This window comes from Macrotis lagotis, chromosome 5, assembly GCF_037893015.1.
Source record: "Macrotis lagotis isolate mMagLag1 chromosome 5, bilby.v1.9.chrom.fasta, whole genome shotgun sequence".
In the NCBI taxonomy this organism is placed as follows: Eukaryota; Metazoa; Chordata; class Mammalia; order Peramelemorphia; family Peramelidae; genus Macrotis; species Macrotis lagotis.
In genome coordinates this window covers 4,135,789-4,156,470 of record NC_133662.1, presented here as the reverse complement: position 1 = coordinate 4,156,470, position 20,682 = coordinate 4,135,789, and the positions used below count along the sequence as shown (strand labels likewise).

At 40.6% G+C, this 20,682-nt stretch overlaps 1 protein-coding gene across 4 annotated transcripts in view; it reads left to right on the top strand.

The window, feature by feature from the left end:
- PACSIN1 (protein kinase C and casein kinase substrate in neurons 1) overlaps positions 1-20,682 on the top strand; it is a 101,495-nt gene that overhangs the window by 56,090 nt on the left and 24,723 nt on the right. The window contains exon 1 of one of the 4 annotated variants that reach the window (XM_074236500.1): positions 9,698-9,859. The exons of 2 other annotated variants lie outside the window; for them this stretch is intronic. The gene's annotated coding sequence lies outside the window, so the exon portion shown is untranslated. Of the gene's footprint in view, positions 1-9,697; positions 9,860-13,702; positions 13,774-20,682 lie in introns of those variants that run through there. One more of the 4 variants, XM_074236499.1, reaches the window with a different exon arrangement.

Sequence of the window (20,682 nt, the reverse complement as noted above, 5' to 3'; positions counted from 1 at the left end):
TTATCCCTGAAGAACTAGAATGTCTAGGACTGTAGTCCAGAGTTGCTCTGGACATAACAGTTTCACCACTCATGTAGCACTCTGATAATGTTTTGTAAGGTGTTCCCACTTTCCCCCACAGATTCTGCATGCATCAGTGGGAGAGTAAGTTGTAGACTTATGGGTGAACTGTTATATTTTGTTTATTTCTGTTCTTTTCTTCCATTGCCTTTTGCCTTATTGCTAAGTCAGTTTCATGTTTAAGAATCAGTAGTGTCATTGTGACTGATTTGTATAAATGGAAAGTATAGTGCAGGGGCTCAGGAGTTACAATGGTGAGAGGTAGGAGTGTATCTCTGCCACCCTCCCCACTGCAGGACAGTTATCCCAGGACTCTCAAAGAGATGTTGAGTTGTAGCCACGTGGTCATGGACTTGGATGGCCCCATGTCTGGGAAAACCTCCAGACCTGCTACTCTCTGAGTGAGTGAGTGAGGAAACCCAGAAAGAGATAAGGGGATTACAAGTGTCTGGTTGGACACCATGCCCACAGGCTCCATTGTTCATGTAGGTGGGCCATAGCTCATTCCTGTTCTCCATGTTTAAAGCATCTTATAAACATGAGCCATTATATAAATTTTAACTTTTATTCTTTGGATTGAATCAATGAGTTCTTTGGTACAGGGAATTTCCAATGAAAATATTCCTTCTACTAATTCATATCAGCATCTGCTCAGCATAGAAAGTTACTGGAGAAACTTGCCCAGGGTCATATAGCCAGTATGTTTTGGAGATTCAGTTTTTTCTGATTCTGATATTTTGCAAACTTTAAAGAATTATATAAATCCTACTATTTTTATTAATATTAAGCCACACTGCCTCTTGCTGATAAAATGTCAGCTATTATTATTATTATTATTAACTGGAAACCTTCAAGATCTAGTCTGATTCCTAAAGCTTAGTTTGGGGCAATGATTTGCCTGAGGTCACAAGACAAGTTACTAATGGAGCCAGATCTAAAAATTATTCAAATTTGACTTGACTCCTAGAGCTAAAATGATCTGCTCATTCATTCTCTTAAACTTTATTTCTCCCTTTCCTTCCCAAGTCTCCTTCTAGCTCTGACTTTTCCTTGCTTTTACTGCGATCTTTTAGTATTCCACTTATTCCACTTCTTACATCTAGATGATAGTGTTGACCCTGAAGTTAGGAGGACCTGAGTTGAAATTTGACTTCAGACATTTACTTAAAAGTCATATATCACTGATTGCCTTGAATCCAGGGCCATCTCCAATTGTCCTGAATCATATCTCATGACTCTGGAGGAGAAAGTGAGGCTGGTGACTTAGCACAGCACCCTTCACTCAAATCCAATTCACATGCTTGTCATGTCCTCACCTCCCTGATATCACGGTCTTCTTCAAGATTGAAGGACAAACACAATCATCATCATCATCATCCCACTTCTTTTTTCTTACACACTCCTCTTCAACCTATGAACTTTTTATCCAATGGCATTGGAGATGCTCCATCTCTGGTCTGGCATTTTCTTGGGTTTGTCCTTCATGCCTCTCCCTCCTTATCTCTACCTATTGACTTCCCTGGCTTCCCTTAAGTCCCAGCTAAAATTTTACCTTCCACAGAAAATCTTTCTCAGCCCCACTTAATTCTAGTGCCTTCCCTCTATTAATTACTTCCTTTTTATCCTGTATCTAGCTTGCTTTGTATATATTTGTTTGCATGTTGTCCCCCTCCTCAATAGCAGAGACTGCCTTTTCTTTTCTTTGTATTCTCAGCACATAATAAATACTTATTGACAATCAACTGTCTTATTTTAAGGTCATGGTGCTGCTGGTAATAGCAAACAACTCTTTTCTCTCTTTTCTCCTTATTGCCTTTCCCCAACCCCAATCTCAATGCAACAAGGGTGTCCTCTATAGGAGAGTACCTATGCTATTGCTGCACTCTCTAGAATTCACCTCTTTGTTCTACTGAGATCACAGCTAAAGGTAATATTTGAACTCGTAATTTTTTAGTTCCTATGCCTGGGATATTCATAAGGAATGTCCAATGTTAGCAAATCAGGAGATGCCTTTTATTCAGAAGATGGATGCAAGATTAGGTAATTGAGAATAATTTTTAAAAAGTGTGGTCCAAAACCAAAGAACTCTATTACATTTCATGGTTGTATAGTATCTTCTTATGATCTCCCAACAAATGGACTCTGGGGACTAGTGAATTCTCCCCCCCCCCCCCCAGCTAAGTCAGTGATGATTTAGTCCATTTCCCCACAGAGGTTACTTTGGAACCTTTGGCATCATCACAAAAACAAGCAATATGGCAACAATCCCATTCAAGGGTCCACATGTAGGAACCCATGACAACTTCAGAAGGAACATGAGTTCTCATTCCAATAACAGCTTCACTGTTGGGGGATTACTCTGGGGAAGTAATTCCCCACCATCTTGGTCTTAAAATCATACATGGATCATTGGTGGACAATCTTCTTTGGGAAGCTGATGCATCTCTACATAAGAATCACAGTGGAATCTCTAGAGAGCATTCAGAAGCCTTCTAAACTGTACTTGACATGGTCATTCACCACCTGGCTCAGAAGGCCATGAGAAACTATCAGGTCAGTAAGCCCAGCAAAACCAGGGTTGGGTCTTCTGAATGATCATCAGAACCCTCCCAGCTGCTCCTCATTTTCCTTCTCTTCCCCTTTCTTCTTAGCCCCTTAAAATAGGAATACTGCTTAAGGGTAGAAATAGTTGAGCTTTGTTTCTTTTTAAAATGAAAAACCAAAGCAAAACACCAAAAAATGAAGACAGGAATCACACTTTCAAAAAATCTCAAACTTTTCAAGTCATCTGTGCTCTTTATAGCAGACTCAGTAACTTCGTTTACTTTGTACTCCACAGGAACTAATAAATTTGGAGCACTAAAAAAAAAAAAGCCTGTGGCCCACTATAATTCAGCATGGGCTGAAGCTAAGGACAATAAAAGGGATTTGATTTTTTAGAAAGCTATATTGAGAATAAGAGGTGAACAGGACAATGAAAATCATAGAGAAGACAGAGTAACTTAATATTTAATTTGGTTCTGGGTTGGGGTTTTTTTTCCCCCAGAAAAATTATCTTTGAACTGGAAAGGAAAGAACAAAAATGACTAATAAGAGAATTAGTATACCCAAAATAAATAGGAAGGAAGAAGCTAGATGGCAAAGTGAATAGAGTACTAGACCTGGAGACAGAAAGTCTCTTCTTCCTGAGTTCAAACCTGGCCTCAGATATCTCAGTTTATCTGTTTCTTCATTTGTCAAATGATCTGGAGAAGGAAATAGCAAATTACTTACAAATGGATTATAAATATGACATGACTGAAATGACTGAATAACAGCAAAAAAAAAATAATAAGATGGTAAGATAGTACCTAGTCATCCTTGATGAATTCAAGGCACCAAGTCCAGGTAAGTATGTATCTCTCACATCTGAAAGAGCTCACAAATGTGATTGGTAAGCCTCTTTCAGTGATCTTTGGAAGATCAAACAGAATGAGAAAGGGACAGCCAATCTGGAAAAGGGCAAATATACTTCTGATTTTCAAAAAATAAAAAAATAGAGTTTGCAGACTATAGATCAATGAACTTTACTGCAGTTCCTAATAAAATGCTACTATATATATGTATATATGTATATATGTATATATGTATATCAAGTGAACTCTTAGAAAAAAAAGTGGAGATTGCAAAAAGCTCTGCAGCTTTATCAGGAGCAGGTCATCCAAATATATGACTGAGTTTAAACATTTCCCAGTAAGAAATGGTAAAAGCATATGAATTGCCAACTATTAACAATCATATGAAAGATTGCTTCAGATTACTAACAATAAGAGATTCAAATTAAAGGTGCTCTGAGGCTTCACCTCACACCTAGCAAATTGGCAAAGATGACAAAAGACAGAAATAGTCTTTTGTCTTTCCTTAGATAGGGTGTGTAAAGACAGGAATGCTAATGTGAATGGGTCTAACCATTCTGGAAAACAATTTGGAACTACAATAAAAGCACAGGAATTAAAATACTTATTTAAAGACATGGAAAAGCACAGGAAGCTTTCTCAACAAGATCAAGTAAGAAGCAACGTTGCCCATTGAATGCAACTGTGGGTAGGGGCAGAATTTATAAACAGCCATGACATAGAGATTATTGTAAAAATAAATCAAAAAAGTCTACTATTTCTATGATATAAAAATAAAAAGCCTTTGCATGAAAAATAAGTACAGTTAGAATAAGATGAATAGATATGTAATGAAGGAAAAACCTTTTAGCAAAACATCTTGGATGGATATCAGATTTCCAAGATCTTAGAGAGAATTGATATATCTACAAGATCAAGGGGGAGCAGGAATAAGCATTATTAAGTATCAACCATGTGCCAGGCAGTAAGCTAATAAGCATTTCCCAATTTTTATTTCATTTGATCTTACAACAATCCTGCAAGGTAGGTCCTATAAAATCAAGACATTAAAATATGATTAAAAATGCAAGTAGTGTTGGAGTGTTTGTGATAGGTTACCGTTCAGTTTCTTCCTGAGCCCTTTTGGGCTTTTTCTTGGCAAAGATACTGTAGTGGTTTGCCATTTCCTTCTCCAGATCATTTTTACACATGAGGAAACTGAGGCAAAGAGGGTTAAGTGATTTGCCTAGTATCTTGAAGTCAAATTTGAACTCAAGTCTTCCTGACTCCAGGCCCAAAGCTGTATCTACTATGTTACCTGTCAACTCCTTTTAGTTACTAAATAAGTAGAACACATTAGCTCTGTGACCCCTGGTAAAACCATAGCTTCTGTGCCTCAGTTTCCTTAACTGTAAACTGGAGATAGATAATAACAGAACCTAGTTACCAGGGTTGTTGGTTGTGGTTGATAGTTGTTGGTAGTAGTCCTTCATTCTTGATATTTTTGGTCCTCATCTCATTTAATCCTAATGGAAGTCATAATTCATAGAGTGCTGAGTCTGGAATCAGGAAAACCTGAGTTCATATCTGTTCTCAAATATTTACTAGTTGTGTGACCTTAGTTAAGTACCCTAAGTGCTATCTGCCTCTGTTTCCTCATCTTTAAATGGGTATTATAATAATAGCACCTTCTTCCTAGGGTTGCTGAAAGGATCAAATAATATAATATTTATAACATTTTTAACATTGTGCCTGGTAAATAGTAGGTATTTAATAAATACTTATTTCTTTTTTTCTTTGAATGCTGTATCTATATAAGAGCACTCAGAAAATAAACTAAATACTTATTTCCTTCTTTTCTTGGCAAATATATGATAAATGTTGAATTAAGTTGAGTGTTTCTACAGCTATTTAGGGGACCAGTATCCTTCCATAAGTCTACTTCTAGCAATTTTTGTTTTGTTTGTTTAAATCTTTAGATCATCAGAGAATAGGGAGGGACCAAATGTCTTCGCTTTTCTTTTGAAGATGCCCAGCACATTTGGGGAAGCTGAAAACATTCTTTATTTGGTGGTGGTGATAGATTCCATGAGGGAAACCCACACAAGTGGACCCCATAGCTGTTAGCAGTAGCAGCAGTAACAGTATACAGTGGGAAGAATGCTAAATTTGGAGGATTTCAACAGATGCACTTGTGAAGGGAGTGCATTTCAATGTTAGGAAATAGCCTGGGAAAATATTCAAAGACAGAAGAGTAGAAGAAATTAGGGAATTCTCCAATCTCTCTTGACTGCAACGTAGAGTATACCATGGAGAATAGCCTTGAATATCAGATTAAGAAATTTGTATTTTGTCTTATAGGCGATAGGAGTCACTGATGCTTTGGAGCAGGGGAGTGGGGTAGTCAGGACCTTTCTGTGCTTCAAGAAACTCTTAAATTTCTCCCTGGGGACCATCCCCAAGTGATCTGGACCCATGTCTTTCCATTGGACTCCAATGACTCTGGAGGAGAGAGTGAGGCTAATGACTCTGCACAGCTCTGCCTAACTTAAATCCAATTCACTTGCAAGTCAAGACATCACTGTCTTGATGTCATTGGTCCTCTTTGGGAAAGGGACAACTTTCTCCCCTGTTCTCCTCCCCATCCTCCACTCCAGTAGCTTTAACCCAACATAAGCCTCAGCCCCCAAGCTTTTTTTCCCTCCGGGTTCCTAGGGCAGATGGTCAGCTAGATGAGAATGGCTAACTTATTTTACTTCTCTAAACTAGTTCAATCCAATTCATAACAACCAGAGGGTGGGGTGGGGACTGGAGGGATTTTCAGACATTTTGTCATTCCACGAGTATGATGCAAATGAAATGCCAAATTACAGCAAATGAGTGCTGATTACAGTTGATCTAGAGATAGAGATTCTTCGGTTTAATCTCTGAGCTTTTTTCAGAGCAAAGGAGCACTCTGGGTTTCCAGGGGTGGAGGGAATGGGGAGGTCAGTGACTCCATAGGCAGGTCCCTTGGCTGAATCTTCACTATCCCCCACTCTTTTGGTCCCTACCCCACCGTGGGGGGGAGGGGGAGGAGAGGAATCTAGAAGCCTCCTGCTCTGTCTCTAGACCTAGGGAATGAGGAGACTTCAGTGAAGAAGAACCAGAACATTATATTGTGAAAAGAGGGTTAGGTTTTGGTTCTAATCTCAGTTTTGAAGCTTGGAAATTCCTGGGGGGGGGCCTCAGTTTCCTTATCTATAAAAGGAGAAATCCAGACTAGCAGGCCTCTGAGGTCTCTTTCAGCTCTGGATCTTCAAGCATATGAGCTCCTCCAAATCAAGATTTAAGATCATGAAGACCTTTCCCCCACTGGCTTCCAGGGTAGGTTCTGGTGATGGTGTTTAAGGAGAAAGGAAATGGGGTGGGCAAACCAAAGATCTGTCTTTGTGCATGTGCCATTCTGAAGACAGAGGCAGGATCTAGGGCAGAGATGGGGGATAGAGGACAGATGGGGAAGAAAAAGGATAGACAGGTTGAGGGGCAGCTGAAGAGTAAAGGAGAGGGAGCATCTGTCCCTGGGGCCCAATATTGAGGCAGCCAGGCTCTTTAGAAGATGAGCCAGACCTGGGGGCCAGGTAATGGGGATGGGGGGGGGGGTATTCTGCTTTCATGACCAGGGAACTCAATACCCAGCCTCAGCCCTCTCAGTATCCAACTTCCTCTTTCCCTAGGGAGACCCTGCTCCAGGGGGGGAGAATTATTCCCTCTTCCCCTCATGCCCTCTTCCCCTGGTTCTCTCAGGCTGTCAGGGGCTGGCCAGGGTCCTGACTCCTACTCTGAGATTCCCAGAACCAGCCTGAAGTCTGACTTCTCCTTAGGTAGAATTGCCAGACTTCGGGCTGAAAGGGAATGTAGCCTGCCTTTGTCCCATCTGGCTGACATTTTAAACAGATGGGATATCCTCGTTCTTAGTTTGTTGGTTTTTTTTTTTAATTTAGGAATAAAAAGAAACAAAGTTTAATATTACTAAACTATTGAGAATTTTGTACTTCATAGATAATTAATGCTCTGGAATTTAATGATGATAGTTAGCATTTATGCAAAGTATCTCTTTTGATCTGACAATACTGGGAGGTGGTACTATAACCAACACTCATTTTATACATGAAGAGAATGAGAGAGATAAAGGTCAAAGAGATTTGCCCAGGGTCACACAGTTAGTAAGGATCAGAATTGACTCAAAAGTTCATTCCAATATACCAAATGCTCATTTGCTCAGGAGCTATAGGTGGGGAGACACAGATCTTTAGAAACATTCATGGGACTCTGTCCGCCATACCTAGAAAACTCTTCCTCCTTTTCTCCAACTCCTGACCTTCCTGGCTTCCTTTAAGTACCAATTAAAATCCAACCTCCTATAGGAAGCCTTCTCCAATCTCTCTTGATTCCTAATAATTCTGTTAAGTATTTCCCATTTATCTTATATGTATTTGTTTGCATATAGTTTCTCCCATTGAATTGTAAGCTCTTTGAGGGCAGGAACTTATCTCTTTCTGTAGCTTCAATGTTTAGCACAATGTGGCTACTTAATAAATGTTGATTGATTGATATTGCCTATTATCTATGGAAAACAGTAAGAGGTCTTGAAGGATGAGTAATCCATTGTAGCTTTTGCTTTTTTTGCATGACTCCAGTCCATAATGCTGGGTGGGAAAAGAAGAATGTAAATGACCATAGTACATAGGAAAAACACAGGGTTAGGGGTCAGTTCTTAGTCATAGCATTGCCACTTACCTTGAACAGTCATTTCCTCATAGTAGGCTTCAGTTTACATCTTGGTAAGAGAATTGGAATAGATGATCACCAAGGTCCTCTCCAGGTCTGACTCTGGAAACTTTGGGAAAGGAAAATAGTCCAAGAGTTCCTCTCATCCCCCCATTAATGGTAAGAAGGAACAAAAGCTCAGCTCACATCTCCAGGGTAACTGGGAAAGGCAGTGGGATCCTTTCCCCCTCACTCCAATCCTTTGCCCAACATACTTTCCTCCAATTGCTGATCCACATCTCTGAGTCTAGGACATTTTTGTGTATATTGTATGTATGTTAGGAATTATATTTGCATTATTAATTCATGTAGATATACATGAATATCTTATATGTGTATATTGCTTCTGCATAAAAAGATGCCATGGATTTCTATTCCTGAAATACTGTGGATGTCCATGTATCGTGGATGATACATGTTGCACATGTATATTCACTGTACTGTCTGTACAAGACAGACTTCTCTGTCTGCTCTTGGATTAAACCCATCCAACTGCAGAAGATTAAACATTCTGATTAATAGACATTCTTCATCCATTTGGTTTTTCCTGTGTGCATAATTAGTCAATACTCTTAAGTGGTTTGGAGTTTTGGGGGTTTTTTTTGACTAAGGATATGATTAAATCTGTTTCGGTAAGGCAAGTCCTTCTATCCAAAAATATCAGCAACAGTTCTGTAATTTTGTCTTAGAAAATTATGTGGGGCACTTAGAGATTCATTGATTTGCCCAGAATTAGATAGCCAAAATGTGACACTTGAATCCAGATTGTTCTGACTCCAAGACTGGCGCTTAACTGCTGAATGGTTATAAGTCTTACATAACCCACATTTGTAACATTCTATTGCAAATGCATATATGCACACATGTGGCATGTCTTTCTATCTCTGAATAGACACATATCTGCGCATTCATGCACACATGAGGGAGTGTGTGTGTGTGTGTGTGTGTGTGTGCAGATAGATGAACATGACCATTTCTGGCAGTTAATTTGGGCTATATTCTCTTGGGTGCTGAACACAGGTGTAGAAGAATAGCTCAGAATGTGGAGAAAAGATATGGTAGTCCTGATTGAACTCTTGTGTCTACACATACACACACACACATATGTATGTATTTGTTTGTATGCATGTGTTGGTTGGGGAATGGCAAGCCTGCAGTGGGATGCTTCACCATCTGTGACGTATTTGGGACAGGTGTGTTCCCCATGCAGATTGTATGTAGAAGATATGTGTGTGTGAGTGTGTGTGTGTGTGTATGCCCAGTCTACACTGGAGGGAAGCAGAATGTGCTTTGCCTAGTTGCCATGGAAACCTGCAGAAGGAGGTGGGTGGCTGGAGAAGGAGGGAGGCGGGCACAGAAGGAGAAGGAGGAGGGCGAAGGGAGGGAGGGAGAGAGGGAGAGAAGCTGGCTGTCTGTAGCCCTGGTACGACTGTCTCATCACAGGCAGAGTGGAGGCAATTGGAGCAGCTGGGGCTGCCTGCCTAGCCGCCGGGTTCCCTTCCCCTGTCTCTGCCAGAGGAAGGGCAGGAGGAGGACGAGAACTAATTCCAACAAGCAGTCGGTTTCTCTGGTCTCTTCGGAAGGGAGGCTGGCTCCTGAGCCCTGGCTAGGCCCAGGTAGGCACCCAGCTGGGCAGAGGGCAGACATAGGGAAAAGGCTCCAGGATCTGGGCATAATGAGGCTGCGGGGGTTGGAAGGGAGAGGGGCAGAATCTGTGAGGAGACATGCTGGGAGAAGCCCAATAGCTTTTCTAGTGCTCCCTTCATCTACTTTCTACCCTCCTCACTCATCTTACCCCCCCCCCCCCCAAACACACAAGAGAAGGGGCATCTATGTGTACTCGAGAGGGATCCAGTGAAGGACAGCCCTGAGATAGGCAGGAAGGGGAAGAGGCTGGACTGGATGGCGCTCCAAGGAAAATGCCCCAGCCAGGTCCAGGGGCCAGCACTCCAAACTCTATCCCAGGAAATCCCAGCCTGCTACAGTGGTGGGGGACTTGAAGGCTCAAGCTCCTGATTTTACAGATGACGAAACAGATGCTTGGTACCCCACTTCTATCCCCTCTTCCCCCAAATTCTTACATGTCCCCTGTTCCTCCATGCTCAAGTCAGTGCTGAAATGTAGATGCTTCCTGGGGCAGTGTGTGTGTGTGTGTGTGTGTGTGTGTGTGTAGTCATGCTCTCATCCCACCTCATCCCTGGTATATGTGAGAACAGGGCAGAGAAGAAGCAAAGGGCACTTGGTCACTGTCAAGACCGGAAGAGTTTTCTAATTCAGAATCCTTGCTTTCCCTGGGCCCCTTGCCCTCCTCCAGTCCTTTCCTCTTCCCTCCCCTCTCTGGGGAGGGCTTTGATTGTGGAATTATTTATTGTCCAATCTTAGAAGGGAGTGGTTTACAGCTGGGGATCTCCTCACTCTTCCTCCCTGCTCCAGGAATGCAGCATCTACCACAGGATGACCCCCACTCCCTATCCCTCCTGAAGCCCCGAGAAACATGCCCTCCCCCTAGTCCCTTACCATCCCTCTGAGCAAAAGCTCTGAAAGCTAATTCCAATTGGATTGAATTAAAAGATATATGACATCTTTTCCAACTCTCAAGTCCTTTACCTCAGCACCCTTTCCTGTCTCAACCTCCACCAAAGCTGACACCTCACCCCCTCCTCTAGCCCTGCCTCCTGCCTGACATCTCCATCTAATGATCCAGGGCTGAGCAGGTGGGCATGTCTGAAATAGGTGTAATTGACCCCTGGGGTCAGAGTCAAGGTGTTTCAACCCTTACTAATTCCTCCAGCCACATTGCCCAAACCTCATAGTCTAGGACTCCTTCTTGATTGCTGCATTGCTCTGAAAGATGATGGGGGGGGGAGGAGAATGAAGAGAGGAATGTGCATTGCAGAGGGAGGCAGCCAAGCCATTGGAGGGGGTGAGGCACTCCAGAGGGACAGTCAGTTACCTTTGCACCAAGAACTAGTGAGGAGTGCTGGGGGCTTCTGGAATAACAGAGGCCCTTGGGTGAGAGGGGTGGGGAAGATAACTTGTGTCTGTCTGACTCAGAGACTAGAGGGGTTGGGTGGGGAAGACTGATTTTTTTCCTGGATTAGAGTGAAAAAGATAACAAGAAGGAGATTTCTTGTTCCTTGTTGACATCCCCACTTCAGCCCAGGGCATAAGAGGGAATCATTATTCCAAAGCAGAGCATGGATCCATATATTTGGGATCTGTATGCTTATGTGTATATATATGCACATGCTAATGCATGTGTGGAAGTGTTGAAGGATTCCCCATCTCATCTGTTTCCCCTGTTCTATTTGGTTCCTCCTGATCCTGACATTATGTGGATCTTACCCCTCTCCCTGGGTTCTAATTTAGGGAGAGAAGCATGGCACCAATTCCTACCTACCTTGTGAAGGAGAGCACAGGACTAGGAGCCATGAGACCTGGAGCTGGCCTCACCTCTCATCGGCTAGATGATCATGGGAAAGTCACTCTATCTGAGTCTCAGTTTTCCCATTTGTGAAATGGGTCTCAGCTCTGGTATTCTAAGTTCTCCATTCTATGATTTTTCTTTTTGTTTCTTTAGGGAAGAAGAACATATGTGAGCCACCCAGGCCAGATTCAGGTTGAAAGGGCTAGAGACAGGCATGGAATGTGGTATCACAGAAAGTGGACTTGGGGTAGGGAAACGAGTTTGGACCTGTAGAATGAAAAACAGTTTCATCTCTTCAAGTTTCCTCCTTTATAAAATGGGGATAAATAACACTTCTTGTTGTGAGTTAACTTAGAAAGCTTTAATAGATGTGAATTATAGTGACTATTTTAGGGTGGTCCTGGGAATGGGAATTGAAGAGTGGAGTGTCTCTCCTGAGTTTTCAGCACTGTGAAAACTGCACAATCATTTCCTTTCTCACTTCCACTGCTCCCATGGATTTCACATTCACACCAGGCTAGGCTTGGGTGCTGACCCAGGAGTATAAAAAAGTAAAGTTGCTGCTTTGATCTTACCTCTTCTTTTCCCCCATCTCAGTCATATTCTTTCACTCCAAACTAATGCCCTAAGAGAGCCACAGAGCAGGAACCCTTTTTCTATCCATGATTAGGCAGCATCTAAAACAAGGGCAGAATAACACAGCATAGCAGAGAGAAAGGATGGAGAGACTTCTTTCCTGATAATAATAATAATAACAACGAGTATTTAAATTGTGCTTTATGGTTACAAAATACTTTGGTCCTCACATCCTCCCCATTTTACAGAAGAGGAAACCAAGGTTGAGGGAAATTTGATAATTTATCCAACTAGTAAATGTCTGAGGTAGAATCTGAACTCAGGTCTTCCTGACTTTGACTCCAGCGCCATCTTGTTCCTCAATATCATAGGTAACATGGGAAAGCAGAGACTAGTGACTGGAATCTGTATCAGTCTAGTCTCTCTGGGACCTTCTTTGACACAGGACTGAAGGTAACATCCTTTGCTCAGGAAATACCTTTTGGTATCCAAGAAAAGAATAGGGACTCAGGGACTCTCCCCCCCCCCCAGAAGAATTTTTTAGGATTTTGCAAGGCAATGGGGTTAAGTGGCTTGCCCAAGGCCACACAGCTAGGGAATTATTAAGTGTCTGAGACAGGATTTGAACCCAGGTACTCCTGACTCCAGGCCCAGTGCTCTATCCACTGCGCCACCTAGCCGCCCCAAGTATATTTACTTCTTAGGGTCTCAATTATTGGTAAAGTGAGGAAGTTGGAATATTCTAATTAGAACAAAAACCTTTAGAAAAGAGGGTAGTTGTTTATCTTTGTATCTCTAGTGCCTAAAACCACATCTAGGGTCTAGTAGGAATTTAATATTTGTTTGTTGATTGTTTTTTTGATTCACTGGGTGACTTCAAAGTTGGCTCCCTACTCTAACATTATATGTTCTGTGAGTTACCGTATTAAGGAAATGGGCTGACTGAGACCCAAAAAGAATCAACCACACTTGGGAAAGCAATTTCACCAGGGTTACACAGGTGATAGCAGAGACAGAACTAGAACTCAGTTGCCCTTTTCAAATCTTTTTCAAATAAATTTTTTTCACTTCATTTTTGCAAGAACCCAGTGAGGTAGTCAGGTCTGAGCTTATTATCTCTATTTTTCAGAGAAGGAGTCTGAGACTTGAAGAAATGAAATGACTCATCCAAGGTCACATAGTACTTGATGAGAAAAGCAAAACCAGAAGTCATGTTTATTCTGATTATTTTCCACCCAGAGGGTTATTTTCCAGTAGAAGAAAAGTAGGGAGAAATGCATTAGATGGATGAAGGGAGCCAGAATGAAGGGACCTTAAAGTAGATTGGGGGGTTGAGAGAGTAAACCGGAAAATGTGTATTGGGAGTATTCACCAAGACCAGACCTGGGAAGACACTCCCAATTGGGAGTGTCTCTGGAGTGAAAGATCAAAGTTCAGTGTCTAGGAGTAGGAGAGAGGAGAGTTGGTTGGGGAAGGACAGCTGGCAACCAGTCAGTGGAGAAATTTTAGCCTGGTCTCACAACGCAGGTAAGAAGCAAACAGAACTTTATTTTAATTTTAACTTCTTTCAGTTGGGACAGTCCCTGTGACCAGAGCTATTCTCCAATTTCCTGAAAGTTGTTTCTCTGTAATCTTAGGCATAAAGCTCTTCAACCCGGAATGATTTTCAGGGTCCAATATCTACCTCTCTAGAACAATGTACTTACTCCTGGGTTTGGGAGCAGCCACTCTTGGGAGGGATGAAATTCATGGAGGTCCTTGGACAGGGAATGCAGTGTCCGTGAGACTGGGCAGTCCTGGACTGGAGGGGAAAGGTTTTAGCTATGTACAGTGTAGGTGTTTCCTAGAGTCAGACAAAGGAACAAGGCAACCAGAAGGCTGAGATCAGAACCTGGAGACCTTTGGGAGGTTCCCAGGTAAACCACAGCTATAATGAAAGGCTCCTAAGGATAGTTAGAAGTTTGAGATTACTTAGCCTGGAGAAGGAAATTGAGGGAGGGATAAGGTCATCTGTCTCTGAGTCTGGCTGCACCCTGCCCAACAAGAGTATATGAAAACACATTTTTTTTTTTTTAGGATTTTGCAAGGCAAATGGGGTTAAGTGGCTTGCCCAAGGCCACACAGCTAAGTAATTATTAAGTGTCTGAGGCCGCATTTAACCCAGGTACTCCTGACTCCAGGGCTGGTGCTCTATCCACTGTGCCACCTAGCCGCCCTGAAAACACATTCTTTAAAGGAAGCACATTCAGGAATTGTATCCAGTATCAGTCAGTCATTATTATGGGATTATAGATATGGAGTTGGAAGGGATTTTAATGTTTAGGGATTTAAATGACAATTTCCTATCACAACTAAGGAAACTGAGGCAGCTTGAGAATAAGTGATTTATTTAAGGACCCTCAGGCAAGAAGTGTCAGAGGAAGGATTTGAACCCAGATCTTCTGATTTTTAAGCTAATGTTCTTTGCAGGCATCATGCTGTCTTTCAATAAATTCTTTAGAATTAGAGCAGGTATTCTTGATTTTTCTTGTGACATGAGCCATTTTGGCGGTCTGGAAAATCATGTTTTTAAATTATTGAAGGAAATGCAAAATTTCAGATAGAAGTTAGTAAAAATAAAGATGTAATTTTTTTTTCCCCAGACCCCTTGAAATCTATGCAAGGACCTAGGTTAAGAACTCCTGGGGACAAAAGAAGCCTGGTGGAAAGGAAACTGTGTTAGAGTTGGAGTCAGGAGACCTGGCATGAAATTTACCCAACACTTTCCTAGGGTTGTGACCCTGGGCAGGTTAATTTATTCCTTTGAATTTCAGTTTCCTCATTTATAAAATGGGGCTAAAGATACTGGCAAAAAGCATTATGACATAGTAGGTAGAGGATTGACTTTGGGGTCAAGTTCAGGCTCTGTTTCTAACACATATAAGTAGTGGATCATGGAGAATAACTTCTCCTTGTCCCAGGCGATTCTTCAATTAATCAAGCAAGCATTTATAATCTGACAAACACCTTGCTAAATCCTGGAGATACAAGTGTAATGAAACAATCCCTATTTGTCAAAAAATTACTTTCTAACTAGTTATTGTTATTCAGTCTTGTCTGACTCTTTGTGACCCTGTTTGGGGTTTTCTTGGCAAAGCGACTGGGATGATTTGTTAGTTCCTTCTCCAGCTCTTAGATGAGGAAATTGAGGCAAAGTGAGGTGACTTGCCCAGGGTCACACAGCTAGTAAGTTTTTGAAGCCTGATTTGAACTTGGGTTTTCCTGCCTCCAGGCTTGGCTCTCTATCACCTGATTGCTTCAAACATTATACCTGGAGGAGACAACAAATAGGTATATGTATGATAGTATATACCTTGTAAATTATTTGTTTAATATACACATATATTGACAATACACATGTATGCATGTACACAATACAGAGAGAACTAAATAGGTAAAAGGTAGTTAGGGAGAGACAGTATTAGCAATTGGGGGGATCAGAAAAGATTTCAAGTAGAAGGTGGTAATGGGTGACAGAGAAGAGAGAGAGAGAGAAAGAGGAGAGAGAAGGGAATAAAATTGAAGTTAGGAAGGTAGAGTGGGAGAGTAAAACAGAGTTCAGATTTTATACTAAAGGCAATAGGAAGCCATTGCAATTGCAATTTATTGGGTAGGAGAGTTGGATGGTCAGATCTGCACTAAAGAAAAATAATTTTAACAGCAGAATGGAGGAGGGATTGGAATAATGAGAAAGTTAAGGCAGGGAAATCAGTTGGGGGGGGGGGGGGGTGTTAGAGTAATCCAGGCAAGGGATATTAAGGACCTGAATGAAAGTGTAAGCCATGTGAGCTGAGAGAAAGGGTCAGTTGCAAGGGATGATGAGACTATGTCACATAATCTGCTGCTATCTACACTGGTGTGGCAAATTTCTATAATGGAAAATCCCTACTTGAGTAAAATCATAAATTGAGACACCCACCCAAAAATTTATATCATCTACCTTATCAGGGGTTGTATGGAAGTGTTGGTCATTTCTTTATTACCCATTTGGGGTTTTCTTGGCAGAGATACACTGGAATAGTTTGCCATTTCCTTATCCAACTCATTTTGCAGATGAGGAAACTAAGGCAAAAAAGGTTAAGTGACCTGCCCAGGATCACACAACTTGTAAATGTCTTAGACTAGATTTGAACTCAGGTCTTCCTGACCAGGCCCAGTACTCTATCCACTGCAACAGCTCATTGCTGTTTTGAAGTAACTGCATTATAAAAATATGAATAATAATAATAATAATTATTATTATTATTATTATCAAGAATTTTAGAGAACCATCTCATCTAAATTTCCATCCTATGATAGGACACCCTGCTATATCATCCTTGCAAATGGTCATCCAAAATCTGCTTGAACATTTACAATCAATCAACAAGCATTTACCAGGTCTCTTATTTGCCAGGTACTATGTTAAGTACTGAGGACAGAAAAAAAAGCACTCTTGCCCTCAAGGAGCTTGCATTCTAATTGGGGAGAGAGGACACAACATGTAAATAACCAGTTAGGCATTCTGAGAGGGGGTTGGTCTTCAAAGCTGGGGTCACCTAGAAAGGTCTCCTGTGGGAGGTGGGACTGGAGTCGAGTCTTGAAGGAATCCAGGGAAACCAAAAGACAGGTTAGGACAGAAAGAATTCCATTCCAAAGGCATGGATTCCGGAGTTGGATTATTGTGTTTGAAGAGCTTCGAGTAGACCAACTCTGTTGAGCAGTAGTTTACATGGCAGGGAATGAGGTATATAAGATTAGAAAGAATCAGATAAGAAGATAAGAAGAGCTTTAAGTGCCAAATGGGGAAGTTTATATTGGATCCTGGAGGTCATAGGGGCACATGCTCTGCATTAGGGAAACCACCTTGACAGCTTCTTGGAGGATGGATTAACTTGGGAGAGCCTTGAGCCAGAGATCAATTAGAAGGCTTTTGTAATAGTCCAGGTGATAGGTAATGGTGTCCTCACCTATTTTTGTGGCAATGTGAGTGGAAAAAAGGAGACATACTGTGAAGGTAGACAGAATTATTTGGCAATGGATTTTACATGTGGGATGAGTGAGAATAAAGAGATAATTCCAACCTTGGGAGACTGGATTTCTTGAAGGATGGTGGCATCTTTGTAAGAAATAAGAATGTTAGGAAGAAGGGAGGATTTGGGAGAAAAGATAATGAATCCAGTTTGATCATGTTGAGTTTGAGATGTCCAAAAGGACTCGAGAGAGAGAGACTATTTTAAAAAACTAGTTCCCTCCTTCAAAAAAAGGAAGAAAAAGAAAAAAGAGTGGGGTCATTGGGTAGCTCTGAAGATCATTTGTATTAAGATGATAATTGAACCTATGGAAGTTGTTGAGAGTACCAAGGGAATAGTGCAAGAGGGAAAGGGAAAGAAGGCTAGAGAGCAGAAATGGGGAATGTCTGGCCAGTTGACCTTATAAGATCCATGAAATCAACTGAAGTGGGATTCAAATAAATGTAGGAGCTTTTAAGGGATGAATTAATTAAATATTTGACCAAATATAGCAGGCTAAATTTTGAGCTGATAATTTTGTATGGTTCACAAATGATGTTATAAATATCCAAATGGTCCTTGGCAGAAAAGTTTCCTCATCCCTGTTATATAAAACCTTGGCGAACATAATGGGTATAAAACAGATGGAGAATGACCAAAGGAAATAGGGTCAAGGAATAGGTAAAAGGTAATAGGGACAACCTTTTCTCCCTCCTCGCTTCTTTCTTCCTTCTATTTCTTCCTTCCTCCCTTCTCTCTCTCTCTCTCCCTCTCTCCTCCCTTCTTTCCCTTTCTCCTTCTCTCCTCCCTTCTTTCCCTTTCTCCTTCCTTGACTTCCTCCCTCTTCTCTCCCTCTTTGTTTCCTTCCTTCCTTCCTTCCTTCCTTCCTTCTCTCCCTACTTTCTTTTCACTTCCTTGGCTCTGCACCTTGCTCTTCAGCTAATTCAGTTCAAGAGCACATTAGCCTTTTTGGCTGATGCGTCACACTATTGACTCATATTGAGTCAACAAAAACTCCTTCTCTTTTTTCAGATGAACTGCTATTAAGCCAGCTGACAGCTAAACAATCACACACCTCTGACCTGGGATCAGCCCATTCATTTTAGTCTTTTCATTACAGGTTTAATTCACCTGGGACCCTTTACAAGATTGGGCTACTTAACAAAGGAAAAAAATCATCCATTCTATAGCGATGCAGCTTGCTTTTTAGGCAGCTTTGAACCTACAGTGTACCTGCACTGTATTCAATACTTTCATCAACGTGGGTCCCTTTCCTCTCCATGATAATCCCTCTCACACTGCAGTAGACAGTCTGCATGTGTCCTTATAACTGAGAAATTAATTCTCCTGGATCCAGGCTGGTCATGAGCCTCTCTAAACTTCATTACATCATGGATTCAGAACTGGAAGGGGTCTTACAGGTCATCTGGTTCAATCCCCCCTCGTTTTAGAGTTAATAGTAACAATAATAAAAGTAGAAAAATGTCAGAATGGCAAGAATGATGTATTCCTCCCCTCCCACTTCAAAAAAAGGAAGAAAAAAGAAAAAAGAGTGGAGTCATTAGTATAGTTTTAAAGATGACTAAAGGAGAACAAAAGAGAATTCAGAAAGTAGTTAGAGGATAGTTTTAAAGTAATATGTTGAATTTTTATATACTAAAAAATAAGTGGTATGGGAAGAGGGCTATGGTTTCATGGGTCTTTTTATGTTTATATATGCTTGGATTTTTTATGTATATTAGGTTTTTTAATTTTAAAAATAAATAATAAAATTTAAAAATAAAAATAAAGAATTTTAAAAATAAAAGGCTAATATACACATATATATTGCATTTATAGCTATATATATATATATATTTATATGTGTGTATGTATGTATATGTGTATCTATCTATCTGTCTGTCTATCAATCTATTTATTATGCAATGGATAAAGTGCCAGAATTGGAGCCAGAAAGATCATATTCATGAGTTCAAATCTACACTCAGACACTTATTAACTGTATGACCCTGGGCAAGTCCCATTTGCCTCAGTTTCCTCATCTATAAAATAAGCTGGAGAAGGAAATGGAAAACCACTCCAGTACCTTTGCTAAGAAAACCTCAAATGGGGTCACAAAGAGTTGGACATGACTGAAAAACAGCAACAACCATGAAAGTGTTTTTACATTCCATTTTGGATAACAACCCTTGAAGTGCTTGCTATTATCATCCCCATTTCATAGATTAGAAAACTGTTGCTAAGAGAGAGCTTAAGTGATTTTCCTAAGGTCCTATAGATATTGTGGCAAATCTGGAATGTGAACTCAAGTTCTTTGACTTGGGCTAAAATCCAGAGCTCTTTCCACTGTGACACATTCTAGGCAGAACATCCCTCCTTTGTCCCTGACTTGGATGCCAATATTGTCCTGAATCTTTTTCTGTCTTTCTAAAAACTCTCAATTGCCCCCAAACTTTTCATAAAGGATGTAGTCAAAGGAGTGGAGTAGGAAGGAAAATTCATTAGATCTTCAGGAAAGCTCTTCCTTTTCCCACTTTCCAATTGAAATCAACAAATTGATAATTTGGCATCAAATTATGTTCCTACAGTTTGAAGTTTTGGGATGTGGAGGTTGGGTTATAATTGACAAAACAGACAGTTCAGTAATAGTTAAGTCTACATAAACTATTATTTCAGTATCACACATAGGAAAGAATATAGCCTAACTCAGAACCGCTATATCTAGGGGCAAAGGCATCCAGGGAAGTTGGCAGAACCTTGGGTGAAATGGTCTTCAGTTAATGACAGGAAAAAAAAAAAGGTGAAATAATACTTTCATGCTATTATCCCCAGAAACTGTGGCAAGTGCCCAAGGTCACACTGCTAATACATGTTAAAGGCAGGATTTGAATTCAGATCTTAATTCTGAACCATCTATTTTCTTTACTGAGAGAGAATAAATAGGAGATAATTGTTGAATTAAATCGATTGAATGGAAACAATGAATTTGTCCTTGTATTCAAGGGGCTCTCTATTATTTTTGATTATTTTATTTATTTGTACTTGAATTTTTATTTTTAAAAATTTTATTTTATTTTTTCAATTATAGATGTAGATAATTTTCAATATTCAGTTTTAAATTTATTTAATTTATTTTGAATTTTACAATTTCCCCATCTTGTTTCCCTCCCCCACTCCCACAGAAGGCAGTCTGTTAGACTTTATTGTTTCCATGATATACATTGATGTAAGTTGAATGTGATGAGAGAGAAATCACATCCTTAAGAAAAAAAAAGTATAAAAGATAGAAAAATGCTATAATAGGATAGTTTTTTTCTTTAAATTAAAGGTAATAATCTGGTCTTTGTTCAAAATCCACAATTCTCTGAATACAGATGGTATTCTCCATCACAGATACCCCAAAATT